This window comes from Xenopus tropicalis, chromosome 6, assembly GCF_000004195.4.
Source record: "Xenopus tropicalis strain Nigerian chromosome 6, UCB_Xtro_10.0, whole genome shotgun sequence".
In the NCBI taxonomy this organism is placed as follows: Eukaryota; Metazoa; Chordata; class Amphibia; order Anura; family Pipidae; genus Xenopus; species Xenopus tropicalis.
Genome location: NC_030682.2, coordinates 115,461,137 through 115,483,548, shown reverse-complemented (window position 1 = coordinate 115,483,548; position 22,412 = coordinate 115,461,137). Strand labels below are relative to the sequence as shown.

The 22,412-nt window shown below is 37.8% G+C and overlaps 1 protein-coding gene across 1 annotated transcript in view; it reads right to left on the bottom strand.

Annotated features, from left to right (window-relative positions):
- The window catches only part of xkr4 (XK related 4), a 109,424-nt gene that overhangs the window by 52,343 nt on the left and 34,669 nt on the right, over positions 1-22,412 (bottom strand).

The following is a 22,412-nucleotide window of genomic DNA, read 5'->3' as shown; positions in this document are numbered from 1 at the left end:
GTGTGAGCTATTTATTTAGCTTAAATACAGAAAGAAAAGTGTGTCTGCTTTATATATATATATTTTTTTTTTTTTTTTTTTTAAAGTCACTGTTTTCAGTAATAAAGTGGTATTAAGGTATTAAGGCTTCACACTCACATTAGCACAGCTTCACTTACTTATTGTAAGGTGCACTCTGCATGCAAGAAGAAAACATATATTATTTGACTTTCAGTATTAATATTTTACCAGTTCTAAATTTTAGAATTGCCCAGCAACTGTTCAGTGGTACTTTCACAATTGTTGGAGAATAAAAGAGTTATAGTACACATTTCTAGGATTTAATCATTCTCCCTTTCAAAACAGTTTGACTCAACATGAATATAAGAAAGTTACAGAACAGACATGTTGTTGCATTTAGATGTTACATGTGTAAAGTCCCAATATTTTAATTGTGGCCAATAGTAAAATGGGTCACATTGCTGTGTATCTACATATTTACCCCTTCCCCCAAAATGGGTGCAGTTTTAGTAAGTACCTAGTAGTGGTAGCAGGGGGCTTGATTTGGCCAAGCATCAGCTGGGTATGGTGCAGGCCATTATACAAGTTGTTCCACCCAGCACAGCGGTGAGTAATGTGCCAAAAAGGTATCCCACCTGCTAAAGTGATTCCAGGGACTAGGAGTTATATAAATGAATTACTGGTGCTTAAAGAAGCAAAACTCACCCATGAGGCCAATGATTTATTAGTTGCCAAGTGGTACCTCTCTGACATTTAGTAAGGTCTGACGTGTCACATTCACATCGACTCCATCTGTCACCATATATAAGTCACTAATGTATGAACTAATGTGCAATCCATGCATCAGTGGTTAATGTGAAAAATTACACCTTGAATGTACAGCTAACCAATCACTACCTTCTCCCTGTCACTCAGTGTTTATTAAAATGCAAGAACCAAAATGTATGTGCTGCAAAGCAGGTACTGGGCCCTGGGGACAGCTAATAAAATAATTCAGTTTCCTGTTATTTCATGCAGTATGTGCCTATATAATGCTTTCTGCACCAAGAAAAACAATTTCCACACTAACGGGTGTCATTTCTATGCTAATAGTGCATTAATAAGTGATGCCCTATACAAATAAAGCGCTGCTATACGTATTGATAGTATATATACATTTTGTACTTGATATGACATCTTTACATATCCATCCATACATACTGTATGTTTCATGTGTTCATGTCACTAAAATCATTTATACTAATTAATTTGCCTTTTATGAGGAGGTAAGCAGGAACCCTGACTCTGGGATGACAGTGGATGATTTAAGGATCAGAACTCCATGGCTGTGTTAGGTATCAGGATATAGCAATACTTACTTCTTTACTCTTACAGAAAATAAAAGAGAGGGCACATTTGATGTTCACTTGTTTTGTGTTTAGCAATTTATTTTTCAAAACACTGATTATTGAGGTTTTTTTTTCATAATGTATTTCCAGGAAAGCACATGTATGTTTCCAGGAAAGCTCTATGGAAATCTGACATTAGTAAGACAAATTAGGATACTATATGTGGAAGTGTCTCTCAAGCTCATCAAGTCCACAGAGAGAAATCTTAATATCATTTTAATGAGTAAGGATGCTGGTGACTATCTCTTGCTTACTATACAAATGTGGGCACTTTCTGTCCTGGGGATCTGTTTCACCATCCTTGGGATCACTGCACTTCAATAATGGTACCCTCTCAAATGTCATTGAGAATGGCAACAGAAGGGTAGCAAATCATTTTACATGATGACTTTGATGTCAAGCAATTATCTCATATTAGATCATTCATGATTAATAAGGTGAGAGCTGTGACATATGGCCAAGTGGTTCTTTGAATAAGTGAAACCGAATCATGTTGATTACTGAACAAGACTACCTCCTTTTCCCTTCAGTCCAGCAAAGCTTTTAAGGCATGTGCTATAAGGATGATGACATGTGTGCAGTCAACTTTTATTGTTATTAATGCACTAAGATATCTGACAGCTGCCAGAGGTCGTGGCACAAATGTTGCAGCAGGTTGGCATAAGCTACACATTACAGTCCATACTTCTTTCGTATCTTTCCCTCCCACACCTGTCACAAGAACACAATAAAGACAAAGACCACAGCAAAGCTATCATGCACTATAACTGCCTCAGTAGTGGTTGGAAAAAGATAAAGATCAATAAAAAACATTTTTTATGTCAAAACCACCACTTTCCTGAGAAAACCATGATTCCTGATCTGAACCTCTTAGTATTGGATACCCTATTCTTTCCATATGTCCCAGAATGTTAGCAGCACCAGCTGAACCTTTGTCCATAGAATGCAAAGAATATAGCTCCACCATTCCCTTGTTGTAGGTTATATGAAAGCTAATAAGACTGTAAGCTCTCTGACACCTGCCATTATTTCTCTTATATCTTCATTTATGTATGAATAATGTACATCTTAAGTTGTAAAATATAAGAATATAAGACATCACTGAATCTCATTGTCTCATTGAGTCTTAAAATGCAGGATTAAGTATTTTTTTCCTCTTTATCAAGTATAATAAAAATAAGAATATTTAAAATCTTAAACTTGAGAGATGTATTTTATTCAGCTTTAGTTACTCTGTTATTGTGGTTAATTGTTAGTACCTGAATTACATGAGTACCAGTCACAGAAAATCATAATTATTAAATGTAAATACAAAGAATCAGGAGAGGGTAACAGTGACAGGATAGTTGCTAAACACTACAAAACAATGGCCCAAAATATTACCACTGAACTGCTGCCACTTGGACATTGTTTCAGCCAAAGCCAAAAGAGCCACCCATAATAACCTGGTATAACCTGTACAAAACCTAAGTAGTGAGGAAGCTATGTTGTTTAATAAGAACCTTAATTTTTCCAAAAATAGGAATAATTGGTCAAAAGCTAAAAAAGCCCTGAATTTTCATCACTCTCTCTCAACTGTTAAAGATTTGGTCTCTCGATTTAAATGAAATTGTAGCCAAGCAAAGCCATATTGGTTAACCAGTGTCATTCTAGAACATAACTATTTCATGTTAATAATATATAAGAATTTTTCAGCCATAAGTAATTTCATTAATATTATAATGATGCTCAGGCAACTCTCATAGCCTTTCCAATCATCACATGGTTTACTGAAAAATAATCTAAAATTCTGCAATGGTGGCATCCTGCATGCTAACGTATACAGAGATATAACAAAGCAAAAATGTACAAGGTCCAAGAGCAATGTGACATTAAGAGGCAGAGAGAATTAATTGTACAGAAGAGGCAGTGTATATAGAAAACCAGATATTTAACATCTAAAATAACTGTAACACATGCAGATCTTTAAAAAGAAAAACATATTTTACAGCACAGTCGAAACAGCGGCCATGCATTTTCGCCATAGCACCAGGCTATATATGTACAATATATATGTAAAATACATGTACATGTACATATTTATAGCATGCGTTAAAAATTGTATCGCTTCGTATTTTTTGCGACTTAACACTCGATTCACTAAAAATACACACGTCATAATTAAGACGCAATGTTCTTTGCGTTATTTAACTCGCGATGAGCGTTTTTCTTGCGTTAATTCCTGACGCGTTATTAGCGCACAATTTTATGCACGTAACCATTACTTTCTGAAAACTACTTTTCTGAAAATTACCATTTCCCTGAAGACTGAAGGATGCATCACTCTAGGGCCAACACATACTTGTGTTGCCAAAAGCTCATTAACCACAATTTTCTTTAAGTACCGCCTGCCCCAAGTAGGTGTCAATATTCGCACAGACTAATGCGATATTTAACGCGTTTAATGCTTCATATGTGTTTGTGAATCATGCGTTAGTATGATTTCTATGCGAGAATTAACACAGTGCAAGGTAAATAACGCATTGCGATAGTGCATTTTTTTGTGCATGCAATATGCGTCTTAACGCATGCGAAATTACTTGAATCGGGACTTAATTATCGCATGCTTTTTAACGCAAAAATGCATGCGATAAGCGTTATCGACCTTAGTCTCTAGGCCAGGGGTCAGGAACCTTTTTGGCTGAGAGAGCCATAAGCACCACATATTTTAAAATGTAGTTCCGATGCTGTGGGGCAAGGTAGGGTGGGTCCCAAGGATGCCGGATGCGATGCAGAGGAGGCCGTGGCCTGCGCTCGGCAGATAGAAGACGTGTTCTAAGGCTTAGAACGTGTCTTCTATCCGCCGAGCGCAGGCCATGTCCCCCGTTATTTTTTTTATTAAAGATTTGTCAGTGAGCCAGATGCAGCCATCAAAAGAGCCACATCTGGCTCCCGAGCCATAGGTTCCCTACCCCTGCTCTAGGCAGTGATCCCCAATCAGTGGCTTGTGAGCTACATGCTGCTCACCATTCCATTTGATGTTGTTCCCAGTGGCCTCGAAATAGGTGCCCATTTTTAAATCTCTGGCTTGGAGACAAGTTTTGGAAGCACCAAGACAGCTTTACTCCAAGCAAAGCCTCCTACAGGCCAGCAGTCTACATGGGGCTACAATAGCCAATCACAGCCCTTATTTTGCATCCTTGATTAACTTTTTTATGCTTGCGTGGCTCACCAACACATCTCAGTGTGACCTAAAAAAAGGTTGGAATTCCTGCTCTAGGGTATTCTATATAAATAGAAATTTGAAGAGGAATCTTTTCTTGCCAAGAGTTTGAAGAGCATAATAGGTCAGCTACAATTTATTGGGAACCAATTGTGTTCTTTCCTGTTTAGGTTTATAGTAAGTGTTATTAGTTAAATATATTTTTACCATTCTTTGAGCAACATAACCTATGTGGCAGTGGGTATGTTTAGACAAAAGTGCAAAACTAAGGTATTTTTGTTTATGTGTGAGGAGAAACTATACAATGGCCCCACAGTACTATATCATTTACCTTGCAGTATATTTATATCCTTCCAATCAGCATTTCAGGTCTTATTATTACATTGAGGAACATATATACGTTTATCTGCGGTTAATCTGTAAGATCTCAGTTTGGAACAGACTTTTCTATCTTGTTAACTGGCATTGGGGGTTGTACAAAATGACTGTAGGCCATATCAGATATTTATACAAGTCTACTAAGGATTATATTAATCCAAATGTTCTGCTCTTAAGGCATTCAGCTCTGTATGTTCAGGAAACATGTTCAATAGCCTCACACATTTGTGCCTTAAAGCACTTAATTATAGAAGCCTTAATACACTCTCACTTAGAAGAATAATGAACATTAAAAACAAAAGCCTTAGTTTAAAGTTGTGCACAAAATGCATTTCATAAAACATTTTATATGACCACGTTAGCAGAACATACGATAAATGTTTAGGAAATTCTACATCTTGTGTTATTTAATTAGTCAAACTCTGCATCACCCCAGCATATGATTGAACCTTCAGTTCCCAGTTCTTGTTGAGGTGCATTATTTGCATGTAAACCCAACTATATTGCAGTGCAAACACGTAGAACAAGGTGGATGATGAGTTTCGTGTAAAGACACAGTAGACATAAACATGAGTATTGGCTTTTTACACTTCCGCTGCACAAGCACTATGACTTTTCAACAACATCTTTTTTTTTCTTGCTGTACTGAACACAATATTTCAAATTCTCAAGGCAGTATATCTTTAAATAATTTGTGTTCATTATAGTCTATAGGGTGTTTGGACTTATTGCACCTTTTAGCGCAGTGTCGTAACTCAAGCTATCCTGTAAGCTTCTTACTGGCACAGTGGCTATTTTCATTGCACCATTTTCCCAGAGAAATATTGGTGGGGGTCAAACACTTGCAATTGCAGTCGATCACTCTTTATTATATTCAGTGAAAAGTATGTGATTTATAGCATATTGGAAGTAACAGTTGCTGGAAAATTCAGACGTCCGTTTTTTTTCCAAATAATCCTTCTGTTGAGACATTTTGATTCCAAAAACTGTATTTGGAATGTAACACAGGATACATCCATCCATCCAATAATAATAATAATCCAAAAATAATTTTGATAACATTTATCATTATTATATATTATAATGTTCATAATATTATATATGTATTCGCTTTCTATTTAGCATTTTGCTATGTTTGAAGACGTTGGTATGGCAATGATTTGCACACCCCCATCAGTACAGTATTGCAAATAACAGAATAATAGACTCAGAATAATAATCCCACAGTAACATACCGTAGCACATTCTTCCACATAGATCTTGCCTTTAATTTTTCTATTTTCCACTGTGCTCATTTTTGATTAGCACTGTAGGCCAAAGCATTCTACAGCAATACAAGAACTGTTGTAATAAAAGATGCTGAGAAATTTATAGATTTTCAAAATGCCATGTTAATCCATTGATTTTCTTTTAATGTCAGCCGTGATGCAAGGTTATAGCAGGGGATATTTCTGTCCCTATGAACTCATGTTTTACTCTTACTGATGTTGTTAAATGTATTATCAGTGATAAATGAGAGTATATTACTCCTTTGTGAGTGTGCGGATATTCCGCCCAATCCAGAGATCCTATATGATTTCACCATTCACATACTTAAGCTTTTGAGATTTTCATAAGATAGGAAGCATCAAGTGCCTTAAACTGTTCCCAGCTCATTAAGTCATACCATTTTGTAAGAGACAGGCTGAAATACATAGAAGTGTAAGTAGAGCTGTATCTGCCCTGGTGCACACTGGTCCCCCCTGTCCCTACACACTACTGGCTCACATGATAAGGGGTGGTGTTATTTAAAGCAGAAATCAGAATTCATTGAAATTCTTTCAAAACACAGAAAATATAAAGGCTAAAAAATCAATTTATGTTTCATTTATTTCATATATAATTACACTAACCCATTTTTATTGTCATTTTTTATGCCCGCAAAAAGAAGTGCAGATGGTAAGTATTTTTATGCAACTGCAGTACCATATTTTCTACATAAGCACCAGTGGGCTGGTAACAAAGGTGCCAGTTTAAGGGGGGGGGGCTATATAGGAAATAATTCTACTTTTCTTAATACACTTCTCCGCAGCCCACCATAGTCACTTGCATCAAGATCTGGTGGTGGACCTAATGGGGAGAGGGCTTGCCTTTCTTCTAGTGGCTTGGCGTATGAAGAGTATAGTTTTTTTGAATGTGCCACGTGCCAATCCATCTGTAGAGCAGATGGAGGCATGCAAGATGGCCAATATTACATCTCTAGTGCTGTGCATAATGCAAGAAAGGGTCTGGCAGGTAAAAGCTCATGAAGCTTGTGGATGCAACTATTCATTACCCAGCATAAATCTTTGTGTGTTTGGGTAATTTATACTGAATTGCTACAGCTGCAAGTAGGCCGGAATGAAAGAATGAAAGAATACTATGTTATTGATACTAAAACATGCAGTCATTTTTTAAAATATATAATATTGTTTTGACTGATAACTAGATATGGTAATGCTTATATGTACAGATGGAGGGTACTTAAACAAAACACGTAGTCACATGGTACCATTGCCACAACATTCACTTTAGGCTTAAGAACCCACGGAGCGATAGTAGATCTCGGCCATAATAGATCTCTACTATCACGGGTGACTAACCGCTCCAAAATGCCTTTACACTGCCAACAATAGGAGATGCCAGTGGAAAGCCCTTCTCATCGCTTTGGTTTTCCGAAGTTGCAAAAAATTGCCTGCTGGAGGAAACCTAGCACAGCTTTGGAATACTGAAGCGATGTGATGATCTTTCCACCGGCGACTCCTATTGCGGGCGACTGAAGCGCTCCGTGGGTCCTTAGCCATAACAGGGTTTAAGGGTGTAGTCATGTGTTACAGGTTCTTTCATTAAGCCTGCTCCATCTGTATCATACGCTGCAATACAGGTATGGGATCCGTTATCCAGGAAGTTCCAAATGCCACTATAAACAAATAATTGTAATTTTTAAAGTTTTAAAAATGATTTACTTTTTCTCTGTAATAATAAAAAAGGTACCTTGTCCTAACCGTTGGAGGCAAAATAATCCTATTGGGTTTAATTAATGTTAATATGATTTTTTAGTAGACTTAAGGTGTGGAGATCTAAATTACAGAAAGACCTCCTATCTGGAAAACCCCTGGTTCTGAGCTAAAACAGGTCCCATACATGTACTAGAATGTCTCATTACCTCTCAGTTGGTGCTGTTTTTTTCTAATTGATTTTTCAGATCTACAACATCCATCTCACACTACACTGCCCCTTAATACTCATATGGATTCAACACTGCATTTCTTTCTCAAAACCATTCCTTTAGTTTTTAGCTTTACATTTTGTTTCACTAATTGAATGACTTCCCAGCATTCTCTACCTGGAGTGCCATTAGCATTGGTCTGACACTGAAAGGAGGATCAATGATGTTTATCCTTGTTACAGATATGTACGTGTCACAGAGTCTAGTTTTAATTAGAAAGGATGTTGTACATTACAGTATTCCTCATCGAAACAAGAGATAGTCCAGTGCTACTGGATAATTATTTCCTGAAAAATGCTATTCATTTATAAAGAGTAAATCTAGTCTAAAAGCAGACACAACACACAAAGTAGGAGAATAAAGTAGAAGAGGCAGAAATGACTCCATTGTGGCATTTTTGACTGCAAGCCATGAGCCATTTTACATGCACTGCTGTGTTTAAATGCCAGTATTCACCAGAAATCAAATGTCAAAACAGAGCAGCACAATGTGTGAATTAGCTGATTGCGGAGTTAATCGGATAGGAAACCAATATTATTACAATACAGTTACTGTATATCCTTCCAGTTAAAAAGATGCTGGTAACACAGTGCTTGCGGAATACTATAGAACAGGGTTATCAACATCACCCCTAATAGTGGTCACACAACTTCCTAAGCAAGGCTTATGTCCTCCTAGATGCATACAGAAATATGTTTTTTGTGAAGGTAAACCATGTTGACCACTGTAAGGTCACTGATTTTGCAGACAAAATGCTTGAACTGCTATCAATAAAACCAGTTGCTATATAGTCTGTCAAAGTACATTTGCCACAAAGAGTTCATTCTTTCAGAGAGGGTTCTCCCTACCTCTGGCCATTCATTTCACAAGTAATGCTGAACCTGCAATACATTAGAATCCCCTTCTAGTGACAGACATATGCTATTAATGCATAAAATATGGGGATATTGATTTCAGCCATCTGCTTATCTATCACATCAGATTCCTATTTATGACTAAATGCCTGCTCCACCCATGGCTGTAAAATGTGCTGCATTTATCCACTCTTTCCCCCCTTTTAGTTGGTACAGTTCCAGAAATCTTCATCTTTTTTGTTTAGCTGCAACCTTCCTTCTATACACAACATTTACATTTCCTGTATCCCTGTCACAGCCATCTTAGATGTGGCAAGGCCTGAGGCAGAAACAGACTTTGTAGGGACCCATTATTTATATAAAGTAGGTCAATCAAAGCCTATGGCCCTACAGTTATTCTTGAATTAGCTGTCAGCAGGTAGTAGGAATCATAAAATGGATAATGGGTTTCCAGATAATGGATCCCATACCTGTATTACATTTTTCCTTTATCAGTGATGGCGACACTGTATTAGAGGCCATATTAATGAGTCAATAATTGACTGATTATACAGTTTGAATAGAAAACACATAACTGGATAAAACTGACACCTGTGCAGGGGCCTTAAACAGTTAATGGCAGCTCTGGCCTTAAAGTCTGAAAAAACTTTTTTTTTTCTGAAAGTAGAAATGAATGTCTGTGCACTGAGGAACTGCAATCACCCCCTTTGTTCTTTCATTAGACAGTGTTCAGCAAGCAAAGAATTAGGAGCAGCGAGAGAGTATTCTGGCAGCAATCCATCTCCAGTCTATCCAATTATTGGATGAGAAATGAAAATAGGAAAAATAAAGTAGCCATTTTTTGATAACATCTGCGTCTCACAGAATCTTTTTCTGGAAGAGCTCACATGCCAGAGCGGGGGAGGTGATACAGACTTATTCACTTTTCATACCCTGTGAATTGCTGTTCACAATCTAATGTTTCCTGTGAATTTGATTGCTCCACACGCCCACTGTGAATCAAGCAGGCTTTGAGCTGAAATATCCAGATGCAAGCACATTGTGAGTCACGCAGTGTTGTTATTTAGCAGCTACAGATGTAGGTCACTGTGACAGTTTGCTGACTTTATGTATGAATTTGTTGGGTGGCACCAGCGCAGTCCCTCTTTGGCCCTGTTCATCCTGAGGTGAATTCATGAAATACTTTGGGTTCTTGAGTCAGATCACAGAAGCATCTTTTGCAGGAAGGCTGCATGATCTCTATGTAAATTAATAAAATATCCACTTTGTATCATAGCTGATAGTTGTTGCTCAACAACAGATGGAGGGTTAGTTTATTAACTGTATTTAATTCACAGGCCAGAGAACTGTTTTGTCCATTATGAACAAAAACTTTATTTATAATTTCATTAATGGAAAAAATGGCAGCATCTGTCTAAGTTCATCTACTGTACTGGTTGAATTCCCTACTGGAATATTAATTATCTGCAAAATACAATGGGTTCCCAGCACACTTGTGGGAAGTTTATCAGAGGGGTGCATGCAGCATCATATGTTCACCTCCACATACCTTCAGACTTCAATATATCCAAATTGCAGCACTTCCATTTCATTTTCATAAAACTGCCTTTATTTTACATATGGCACAGACACAGCAAGGTCTCGGACCTCCTGGTCCTTTCTCAAGCTAACAAAGAAAACGTTGCTGTGTCTGTGCCATATGTAAAATAAAGGCAGTTTTATGAAAATGAATAATTAGCTGCCCAATGTGACTGTACAGTCCACTAAGGAACAATATGAAGTTTTAATGCCAGCTATTGTGGGGGTTTGCATGTTGGCAAACAGGAATTAGCCTGCAGACCAGAGTCTGCTTGCCGTAGCCACTCATCTAATATTTTGCCTATACTACTACATGGGAAGAGATAAGTCTCAAACATGATCTGTTACAAACCCCAAACTGGTCTTCCTAACCCAGTGATGCCCAACCAGTGGCTCTTGAGCTACATGTTGCCACCAACCCTTTGGATGTTGCTCTCAGTGCCCCCAAACTAGGTAGTTGTTTTTGAATTCCTGACTTGATGGCAAGTTTTGGTTGAATAAAAGCAAGATTTACTACCTAAAAAAGCCTCCTGTAAGCTGATAGTGTGCATAGAGGCTGCCTAATAGCCAATCTTAGCCCTTATTTGGCCCCTCCATGAACTTGTATGATGCTTGTGTTGCTCTCCAAGTCTTTTTACATTTGACTGTGGCTCACGAGTAAGAAAGATTGGGGACCCCTGCCCTAACCCATGTCCCCTGCCCTAACCCATGTCCCCTGTAATGATAATTCTATTTGCAACTGTTTTGGTCCCTAAGTTAACTCTTCATCAGTTCCTATTTAAAGGATGAAGGAAAGGTCTTACAGTAGGTGCACTACTCAATGGACTGTAGGATCCCAGCAACAATACTGTCTTGATTACATACACATCTTCAGTCAAAAATACTAAGGGCAAGAGTAAAAGCTTTTCTATTTTCTATATTGTTAAATATTAAATTTAAAAATAATTGTATTTTCTAAGCAGATGCTATTTTTGTAGGTATTCCTGTGACTGCTCAATACAGATTTCTCTTTGAGGACAATACTGCCTTCCTGTACTTAATAGCAATTTAGCACAGTGACTTGGATTTTCCCTGGCTGACAGTAAATCCATTGGTCTGACTGAGCTCATATTTAACTTGCACCATCAATAACCGACTAATAATAACCTTTTTGTAAAGAGGAGTGCCTAGCAAATGGAAAACCAAGCATTTCATTGTTGATGCTCATAGATATCTCATCATTCATTCTGATACATACAACCCCCTACCCAAGGTCAAGGCTAGGCCATCATCGGTGCCATCAACTTTCAAACATATAATGAAATGGCCACCCATGCTTCCTAACTGTGGTATATTCCAATAATACCCTCCAAGGAACAAGAACACAAGATCTTTCAGACAATTACTCCAGAATACAAACCTCCAAATAATTATTATCTCTAGTTCCTTCTCTTGTTCTTTAGTCATTATTTCAAATGCAATACTTTTCTGGATATGAAAATAATACAAATATTGTAGATCATTGTTTTAAAAGAATGTATTATTCTGTGGTGTATTGTGGATGGATTTATTTAATAATTATTGTATGTCTATTTTTTACTTGGATTCAGCTATAGAATGCTAGGTCACATCAGCCAATTAATGGACAGGGTTCTGTCTTTTACTCCTACACTTCTTCCTGTTACTGTTAGAGCTGCAATATATCTGGCCATCACTAAATGGTGGATAAAGGGAAAGGATATAAAAGGCAATATTTACTGATATATATATTACAGTTTGGTGAGATTTTTTAATAGGTTACTTAACATAATATAAACTATCTGTTGGTTAAGTATTCATTCTGGGGGTATAGTTTCCTCTTAAATGCAAGTTATCATGGAATAGTTGTCCATACTATTAGGCAAAATAAAATGCGCATAAACAGCTGTTTTAATAGTTGCTCTGCTCTGTGTTAAATATTCACAATACATGTTTTTGGTTTACCAAGATTGGCAGCTTAATCTCAGTTCCAGGTTTAAATCTGAGTTTATTTTTGTCTGTTTAAAAAACTATAATCTAGATATATACACACCCATGGACTTGTGGTTACAGATCTGTTGTGATTCTGCTGTGTGACATCCTTGGAATTTAAGTGCCTGTTGTTATTTTTCAGTGGGTCTGTTCTCTCTGTAGGAAAAACTGTCAATTGCCAGTGAGGCTGAGTGCCAGACTGTCAGAGAGACCAGATGACATGTGTCTCTAAATGAGATATATATCATATCCCTTATGTGCCTGTCAAAACAAAACAAAATGATACACAAGCTAAAACTGGTAACTGGAAATGGAACCAACAAGAGAGTAACTGGTGCACAAGTAATTCTGTAAGTAATTATAAGGTGGACAAACCTAATTACTGTCTGCTCAAACACCTCTAATGACACTAACTCCTAATAATCACCATCTTGGCCTGTCTGACTGCTTCATTTATACATTTGGGCCATAAATTTAAAATTGTTCTGCTGACAGATATTCTCAAAAATCTGTGGCTTTTTTTGCAGTGTACACATTGTGTTTTGCATTGTAAATGACCCCTTAGGTTTTTATAGTTATGGGTCAAATGTATAAATAAAATACTGTATATAGAAATGTTTTATTTTTTTGTAAGTCTCTCATGAGCTGATGCATGGATCCTTAAAGAGGAATATTTGGCTGTAAATGTAGTATTAAGGAAACACGATAAGAAGGCTGCAAAGGGAGTGAGAGAGAGGGAGCTCGATTTATGGAAAGGGAAAGGTATTCCAACAGGAGGTGCTGAACCAGTTCTTTAGAGAAAGGCTTTTGCCTTTCCAGGAATTTTATGTTTTTAAATCACCAGTAAGACAGAACTTTAAGAACATGTTTTTAAATCACCAGTTACACAGAACTTCAATTTTCTAGATATTTATCTTACTATTTACAAAATAAAATATATTTGTACATGGTTACTCTTAATAAAGTCAAGCTGTGTTTTTGTCATTCTTTCCCACTAAAGTGATGGCTTCATGCCAGCCATATGCTATTGCTATATCATGCCAGTCACAGCAGAAAAAGCTTTCCATATAGTATATGAAAGATCTCTTCTATTGTGGGATTAATGAGATGGCCCTTATACAGCAGATTTGTTCAGATAGATAAATGTGTATGGCTCCCTATAATGAAATATAGCTGCAGCAAACTTTGTTTGGACATCACATGGCTCAGCACACCAGAACGCATTTTAGTGGGAAAAACACGCAAACATGCAAAAACATGGTGGGAGTCACCTGAGATAAGTGTCTAAAAAAGTTTGCTCCATTTTTATTGGAAAAGTATTTATGGCAGCATGATTCAGCTGGACGTACCACATGGCGCTAATAGTGAATAAAGCAGAGGATAAAGTATACTGTAGTGGAGGTAGGATTTTATCCTCACATATTAATAGCCGAAGGGATCTCTTGCCGTACTTAAAAAGTGGAAAAAATGTTGCATTGTTTTTGCTGCACTAAGGACTACAGACCTGGTCTGTGAAATGGTCATGCTCTGCAGGACCATATCAGGAGATAACTGGTATTGTAGGCTTAGGTATGCCGTTAGTTATATATTAATGTATTTTAATAAAAAAAATACCCAATTCTAAAAATAAACAATTGTGTTGGTAACATATAGAAATTAAAATATTACAAAATCACTATCTAGGGAAATAATTCTGGCTCTACCATGAAACTGAAATGCCACTGAATGAATATGAGCAGCACAAAGAAAATAATAACCTATAAACTATCAAATAATAAACTATAAACTATCAAGTAATATCCACTACTTTAATGGGGCCTTGTCTTTCTTTAAAGGTATCAGTGGTAAATGGAAAGAACCCAAACAGTTTAATTATTTCTTTATGGGGTGTCTTTACAATTAGGTGAAAAATGTCCCTGCTTGCTTTGCATTTCTTAGCTTCTAAGTAAGCTTCTGTTGACCCTCCTGTACTGCCATCATATAAGTTGTTGTCAATAGGGGGTGCCAGTGAAAACAATAAAATAGCAGTGTGCTCCCCTCAACCAAAAACCCTGGACTGATACATTTTATATGGAAGAAAGGGAGATGGTTGGCTTTCCCATTTACTGGGGGGTAGTGCTAACAAACTGGCCATTTCTAATGACCACAAATAAGTCTCCCACTGCAGATGTTGACAGTCACTCAGTCATTAGCCATTACTGTACATCTTGAGGCATTTTTGTCACATATTCAATTAGATAAGCCTTGATTGAATGTTTTGCCAATCTTAAATGCCCACATCTAAATGCACGCTTTTCCATCTAAGCCTTTATTTCACGCAAAAAATAGGATGGGAAAAGGAATAATACTGACAGCATCTGTTTGCTGTATTTTTATGCATTTTAGGGGCTTTAATTTTCACTAGCAGCAAAAGATTTTTCATTTATCAAGTGGGAGTTCTACATAATGACACGTTATTTTGATCTGACCAACTGTTCTTGTTTTTTAATCTTCTCTATAGAAAAAGAAAAAAAATGCTGAATATTTAAAGCTTATTGTCAGACTCTTCAGATGATATTTTTTTTTATAGGAGCCCAAATATGAGACTGTACAGCAGGATAAGGGGGAAGTACACTCCCCTTATACCATCTATATACCATATTTGTCTTAGATAAGGAAGCCCACCTGAGTCTCAAAAGGTGCAGTCTAAAGAGCTTATTTATAATGGGTGAGCAAGGGGCAAAGTGAAGAACTATTAATGTACAGTGTATGCAGCACTAGCAGTGCCTGCTGGTCCTGTATATTATAGAGGTGACATTTGGATCCTAATAACCTTAAATTTAAAAAATGGACCCCAAGGATTACATGAACATGCAGACCCAAAGTCATAAAAACAAATTCAATATTAAGACACACAATTAGACTCTGGGATAAGTTCATGGCTTGGATCAGCTTTTTTCCTCCAATTCCAGTTGTAAATCATCCTGATGTTTCAGCCAGCATGGACCTTTGTGCATTTCAGTGGTGGTAAACAAAAAATAACTTCATAGATATTGGCAGTCTGACCCCGTTAGGCATAGTACTAACATGGTACGACTTAAGGCAAAAAATCTCCAATCCCTCTCAGAGAATAGTTCAAAAACATACAAAACAAACATTTCATCCAAACAAAACTGGCCTCCACCTATACAATAAACAACAAATATAATATGGCAACCTGAATTCTCATAAACTACCAGAAATACAAAATACATGGAACATTGGGAACAAAGGCTACATGGTCTTCAATATCAACCAATGGTAAACAAGTTTAGATTACATCAAGAAGGCCTCCATCAATACCATCATCAAGGAAAATGCTTATAAAGTATTATATGCCTGGTAAATTGAAGCTATATGTATGGTTCTGACATCACATGCTATAGAGGTTGTGGGGAAGAAGGTGATGAAACATATGGTGGTCAAGCCCCCTAATATCTGGACTCTGAAAAGATACCTTTAGACTTTTGAATCAGTTACTAAAAGTAGAGATCCAGCCGAATCAATGGCTTGCATTACTATTCCGTAAACCAAAATTTCTCACCAAAAAAGAATTTGTTATGATCACAAATTTGCCTAGCCGCCAGATGTGGTATAGCCAAAAAGTGGAAACGGACCCTCCATCATGGATATCCAACCAAAATCTGTTGGATATCCATGATGGAAAAAATGTATTGATACACCACAAATTGGAAAACTATGAGGTAATTTGGTCTCCATGGACAGGGCCGGAACTAGGGGTAGGCAGAAGAGGCAACAGGGCTGAACAGTGAGGGAATGCTAGGCAGGTACCTCTGTTGCCAACCCTAGTCTGGAATCTCTTACCTAGACACAGGCCCGGATTTGTGGCGAGACCACAAAGGCCCGGGCCTAGGGCAGCAAACATTTAGGGGCGGCATGCCGCCCTGCCGCACCGAAGTTCTGCTCCCATACGGAGCAGTGGGGACCTCTCCCCGCTGCTCCATATGTGTTCATATCGGCGCCCGCAAAAATGCGCATGCATGCGCTGGGGGGGGGGGTGTGAGTTGCGCATGCATGCTCTGGCCGAGTTGCGCATGCGCGGGGGGCGGCTGAGTGGGGTGGCCTCAGGGCGCTCGGATTTTAAATCCGGCGCTGCCTAGACATAGAGGGGGAAGAGGTGGCCGGCCTTGTCGCCTAGGGCTGTGGACCTTATGGACTGAAAACCAACAAGATCAGATGCCTGACCCCACTTAAGAAAAGCACAAATCAAATTAAAAGTGATATATGCCTATTATCGCATAGATACAAATTATGCTTTGGAAATAAGAGAAATCTAACAAATGATGCAAAAATCACGTGAGAGTCCACTCCCTCCTTTCCCTACTCCAACTTTTCCCCTACCTGTTCCCCCCTCTTTTCCCCAGCATTTGATTCTAACTTTACTCTCTATGTCTCTTCATTTCTACATTGTCTATATGCAGTTTAAACTGTTGGAAAATCATCAATAAATAATTAAAAAGAAAAGAAAAAAATACATAAATACAATCCAGATACATAAATTCGATCCAGATTCATCCACTGAATGCAACAACTTTCCTTGTTACCTAATACCCCACCATAAGAGGATATATGTTGGCATGGCAGGGGATTAGAGTCACCCCTAAACCTGATGTGGTGATGCCAAAGGCTGGTAAATAGTGGTGAGTGAGGAAGGGATTTGCAAGTAATGGATTTGCTGCAAAATTCTGCATTTTGCCACTGAATTTTTTTTCACAAAGCTGTCGTCTAAATTCACCACAACAAAAAAATTGCAGAGTAAAATGCCCATAGATTTTAATGCAGTTGGGAAAAAGCTGCGGTCGCGTCAAAAAGGTTGTGGTTGTGAAAAAAAAATAGCGGTTGTGGAAAAAAAAAGCTGTGGTAACATCAAATAGTTGCAGTCATGTCAAACAAGGATTTTTCAACTTTTCACAAATCTTTCAGCAGTTTTGCTCATTTTCCGGTGCAGCAAAACAGGACTGATTTGCTTATCACTACTGGTAAAATGATGCAGCAAGATGCCTTGTGTTAAAAACATTAGTATTAATATTAGTGACCTATGAAAGGCACTAACCAAGTTCCTACTGGCTGCACCAAGTGCTTGTGCCCAGACTTCTGTATTGCCAGATGTATGTTTGCCATCTACTAACCGAATGACTCTGCAGTTCAGTCAACCCTTTCATAATAAAACTGGTGTGAAACACCGGTATACACTTGTTTCTTTGAATGCCATAACTGTTAATAAAGTGAAAATTTGTTCAGGGCATATATGAGCAATCAAGACATAACTGGCACATCCACCATGGCAGGGTATTATTTTAATCTATGCAGCTGATTCTCTCTGGAATGGGATGCTTTTGCTAGAGTGCATTTTAATGCTTCTAAAACTGCATAGGTTTAGCTTGAGATTACGTTCTGGATGGAAATCTTTCTAAAGCTGTATAAAGTAACTGATTATAGGCACATACTATTAGAGATGTGAGGTCCTTAACCCTACACACGGTAAGGCAGCTGGTGATTTGTTTCTATCTATACAGTATAGTATTATAGTGCAATCTGCAAATGCTTTGGGAAGTACAGCTGTCTTAAGAGAATCTGATTTAGCATTCAACTTTTTAAACTGACTTCAGAAATCATTTTATTAAGGGCAGAAAAATATGACTGCATTGCGCTGCATTTCATAGCAATATTTCTAAATGAGTCATTCAATCAAATGTACCTTATTGGTCCATGTCTGTACATTAACTGACCTCTTAAACTGCAGCAATTTACCCCCTCTACATGCTCCAAAACCTTCCATATGAGAAAAGTAGTCTGAAAAATCTTTCAATGTAATTATGGGCTTAGGCCAGCATGATGACTAAATAAGTAAAGAGTGGATAGACAGCGCTTGTTAATCCATACAATCCACCCACCATTTAGTCCATACAGACCCTCCAGTTATGTTGCAATGTCAAGCTGGGCCTTTTGGGGTTCAACAAAGAACATAATATCCCAGGACAAGAATAAGATGTACTGCACACAGTTTTATAGGAATAGATAAAGATATAGGCATGCAGTGGAAATAAGAACATGGTGCAAATGATAAACAATTTGCAGAACTTGTCCTTGGCCCTTGACTGGGGCACACTAATACTTAAATATAGGCCCCCTGTGCAGAATTACATACACTAATAGAACATAAAGTTAAAATCGATTCTACTTATAAAATAGGGGAATATATTTTCTCCTGGAGTCTATGAAAAATAAAGTATACTCTACTTTCCCTTAAAAAGATACCAACAAGTAGGTTGTATATATTTGTATATAATTATATATAATTGTCTATTGGTAGCCTCCCAAAAAAAAAATGTCACCCACATGTGCCCACCGAGTTGCTGGACCTGTACAGAATAAAGCCACACTTATATACCCAGATTTACACTGGGATCAAGCCAGGGAATATGTAATAATGATAGAGAGAGTTGTATGTGGCCTAGGGCCCTGCTTTACCCTTGCAGCCACCACAATTAAATGTAATAGTGGCACAGGCAAACAGTGTATCCTTGGACCTCACCTTCATTTATAGACACCCCAATGTTTTCTTGTCACAGAAAGAAGCAGACTGCTGTCTTGGCTATCCACTCATCCTTTGTCTCCAAAAATATAACAAGATCTAGTTATCAGCCACTCTGTTGGTGGTAGACTCTTGTCATTCCCTATTGCTCCCCTGTGCCTGCTGGAAAGCCAGCTAATCTCAATACTGGCTAAAATGACAATACTAGAGCTATCCCACATTTATTTTAGCCTTTTCATTGTGGCACATGCTTAGTCCATTATGAGACATTTGGTCCCTAACAGAATTAGGCACTGGCATTAGCAGATACAAAAACAGTAAGCTGCCAAGTATGAGCGCAGTGCCTTGAAAACTAAAACTAACTTAGAAGAACTTTACTTTTAGTTAAGAATTGTGCTATGTTCAAACTGCAAGGCTTGCCAGCCTCCAGTGTGCCTGAATACCACCCCCTACTCCAATCTGTAATAGTGGCTATTTAACAAGCACTTAGTAGTAGTCACCTGCAGAGCTAACAATAAAAGACTTATGTGAGACATCCCCACTGTCACTTAAACCATCAGCTTCAGTAGCCTTGGGGATGTGGGGAAGGAAGAAAGCAATTATGGCTACCCAGTCTTATATGAACCCATGGAGTGAAGGACTCTAATGGGCAAAAAAACTGACACAGCTGGCCAAAGCATGGCCCTGTACATCTGGAAGAAAGATACCATTGTATTAAAGTGGTGCCTTTCATTGAGAACTGGCAATTCTGCAACCTTTCTGGACACATTTGGAATGGTTTGATGAGCCTGCACCCCTCTATATTTTTTATACATTTTAGGGCAGATTAGGGATTACCATGTCTATTGCATATCATACAAAGCTGTATGGCTTGTAGATGCATTCTGCTAGTGATAGTATATGATGTATATATTAAGTGATACAGCCATAAAATATAGGAAATATATAAAAGTCATAATATGACAGATGTTCACATGAAAATTGTATTTATTTGTATCCCTGGGGGCCGGCTACCATTTGTAACATTTGCATGCACTGGTGATGACATTTAATATCTCTTAATATATTTATATGGCAATATAATTTAACATGTAATAGCATCGAAGCAGAGTCCATGCATGCTGAAGACCATGAAGGCAATGTACTGTAGATAAAATTTTGCTGGGTTACCAGATGAGTGGATTTAGTTTAAGAGTTTAGAAAATGAACATTCATCTTTTTCTGCTATTCTGATCACTTTTAAAAATTCAAATAGCGTCCGGGATTAGGAAACAGGTTTTTTTTTTTGTTCTTGAGATGAGAAAACTGTATCTGTGGTTAGTGCTCTACTGCTAGGAATATAAATCCATTAGCCCCTTCCAACTCTATATAAGGAAGAGTCTATCAGCTAAGATATATGTGACATTTCAGGGCTGTATCACGCTTAGAGAAGGATATATCAGCTTCATGACAGAAATCTATGTACGTGCTGGTGATTTCCCAGTATACAGAATGAGAAAAAAAATTCAACTGTTAAGGTAGGTCAACAAGGTGTTTAAACATTGAACGTCTTGGGACAATAAGACAATGATGAATAGATGCGCTCATATAACTTCACTGACTTCAAGGTTAAAACCGTTCTCCACAGGCAAACGTGTTAACCTCAACCAAGTCAGGGAGGTGCGCAGAATATTTAGTGCCGCCATATACCAAGTGGATGTCAGAATGCTCTTTCCAGCAAGACATCAATAGCCCTGCATGGACAGTTATTCCCCCTGATCATTGTGGTGCATGTGTGATCAGCATGCAAATCTAAAGCAGTTTATATCATCAGCATCCCTTATAAAGCTCTGTTTCACTGTTCCAGAGTGCATTTAAACACATTTCTTAATAAGATGTGTAAGAAGGAAGAATTTGTTTTGTTTTTTTTACAAATATTGTCATTTACCGTATGTTGCTTATTTAACTTTATTACTTTTTTTTAATTTTTTTAAACATTTTGATCAAGTCTGCTCTACATCACTGATGAATGTAATCAGAAGTGCCACACAAACTTTTATAACTAGCCCTGTGGCAACATGAAACTCAGAAGTTCCCGAATGCTTTTTATCTGTTCTGTAAAGTGCTGTATTGTGATTGTTTATAGGGCCTTCAATAAGCACTAACGCTATAACAGGCAGGAGACATAAACAAAAAAAGCAATGCCTGCTGCCTCAATCACTGCCAACCTCCACTGCTCATGCTCCACCATCTTTTTACCAGTAAAGTAAGCAGTGCAGTGCCAGTGTCTGGGGTAGAATGGGTGGCAGTAGCTGGGTAGTAGGCAATTCAGTGGCTGGGTTGTGGACCCTTGACTTGGGTCTGGTACCCCTGTCTGACTCTGAGAAAAACAAAATCCTTTATCAGAGATCATTATTGTTCCTGGGCAGGAAATAAGTTAAAAGGTCAGAAACAGTAAAATTTTAAAGGAAAGAACACCAGAATGGGTTATTTATTTATTTTTAAAATCCAGTGCAAGGTTAAAGTACAGTGCTTTCAGGCATAAAAGAGCCCCCTAGCTTACTAAAGAATGTTGCAGTGAATGCGTACTTTCCACATACTGTATATATATTTACTGTATATATATATATATATATATATATATATATATATATATATATTCCAGATATATATGCACACAACAACTGAGGCAACTCCTAGCACTTCACTTTGTGCAAGCAAGCTAAACATAAGTTGGTACTAAGTGCAAACTTTGCACCTGTTTCCTTTGCTCAGCAATAATAAATGATGCTCCCCGACTTGAAGCACTGATAGCAACTAATCTATCACAATGCAACTGTCCTGGCACAGGCTGAGGTCTTTGTTTGGGGGTGGAAGACTTAAAGGAACAGTAACACCAAAAAATCAAAGTGTATAAAAGGAACTACAGTATAATGTACTGTTGCCCTGCACTGGTGCAACTGGTGTATTTGCTTTAGAAACATTACTATAGTTTAGTAAATGAAGCTGCTGTGTAGCCATGGGGGCAGCCATTTAAAAGAGAAAAGGCACAGGTTACATAGCAGATAACAGATAATTTCTGTACAATACAATGGTGTTTTATCTGTTATCTGCTATGTGCCTGTGCCTTTTCTCATTTTTCCAGCTTGAATGGCTGCCCCCATGGCTACACAGCAGCTTTTTATATAAACTATAGAAGTGTTTCTGAAGCAAATGTGCAAAT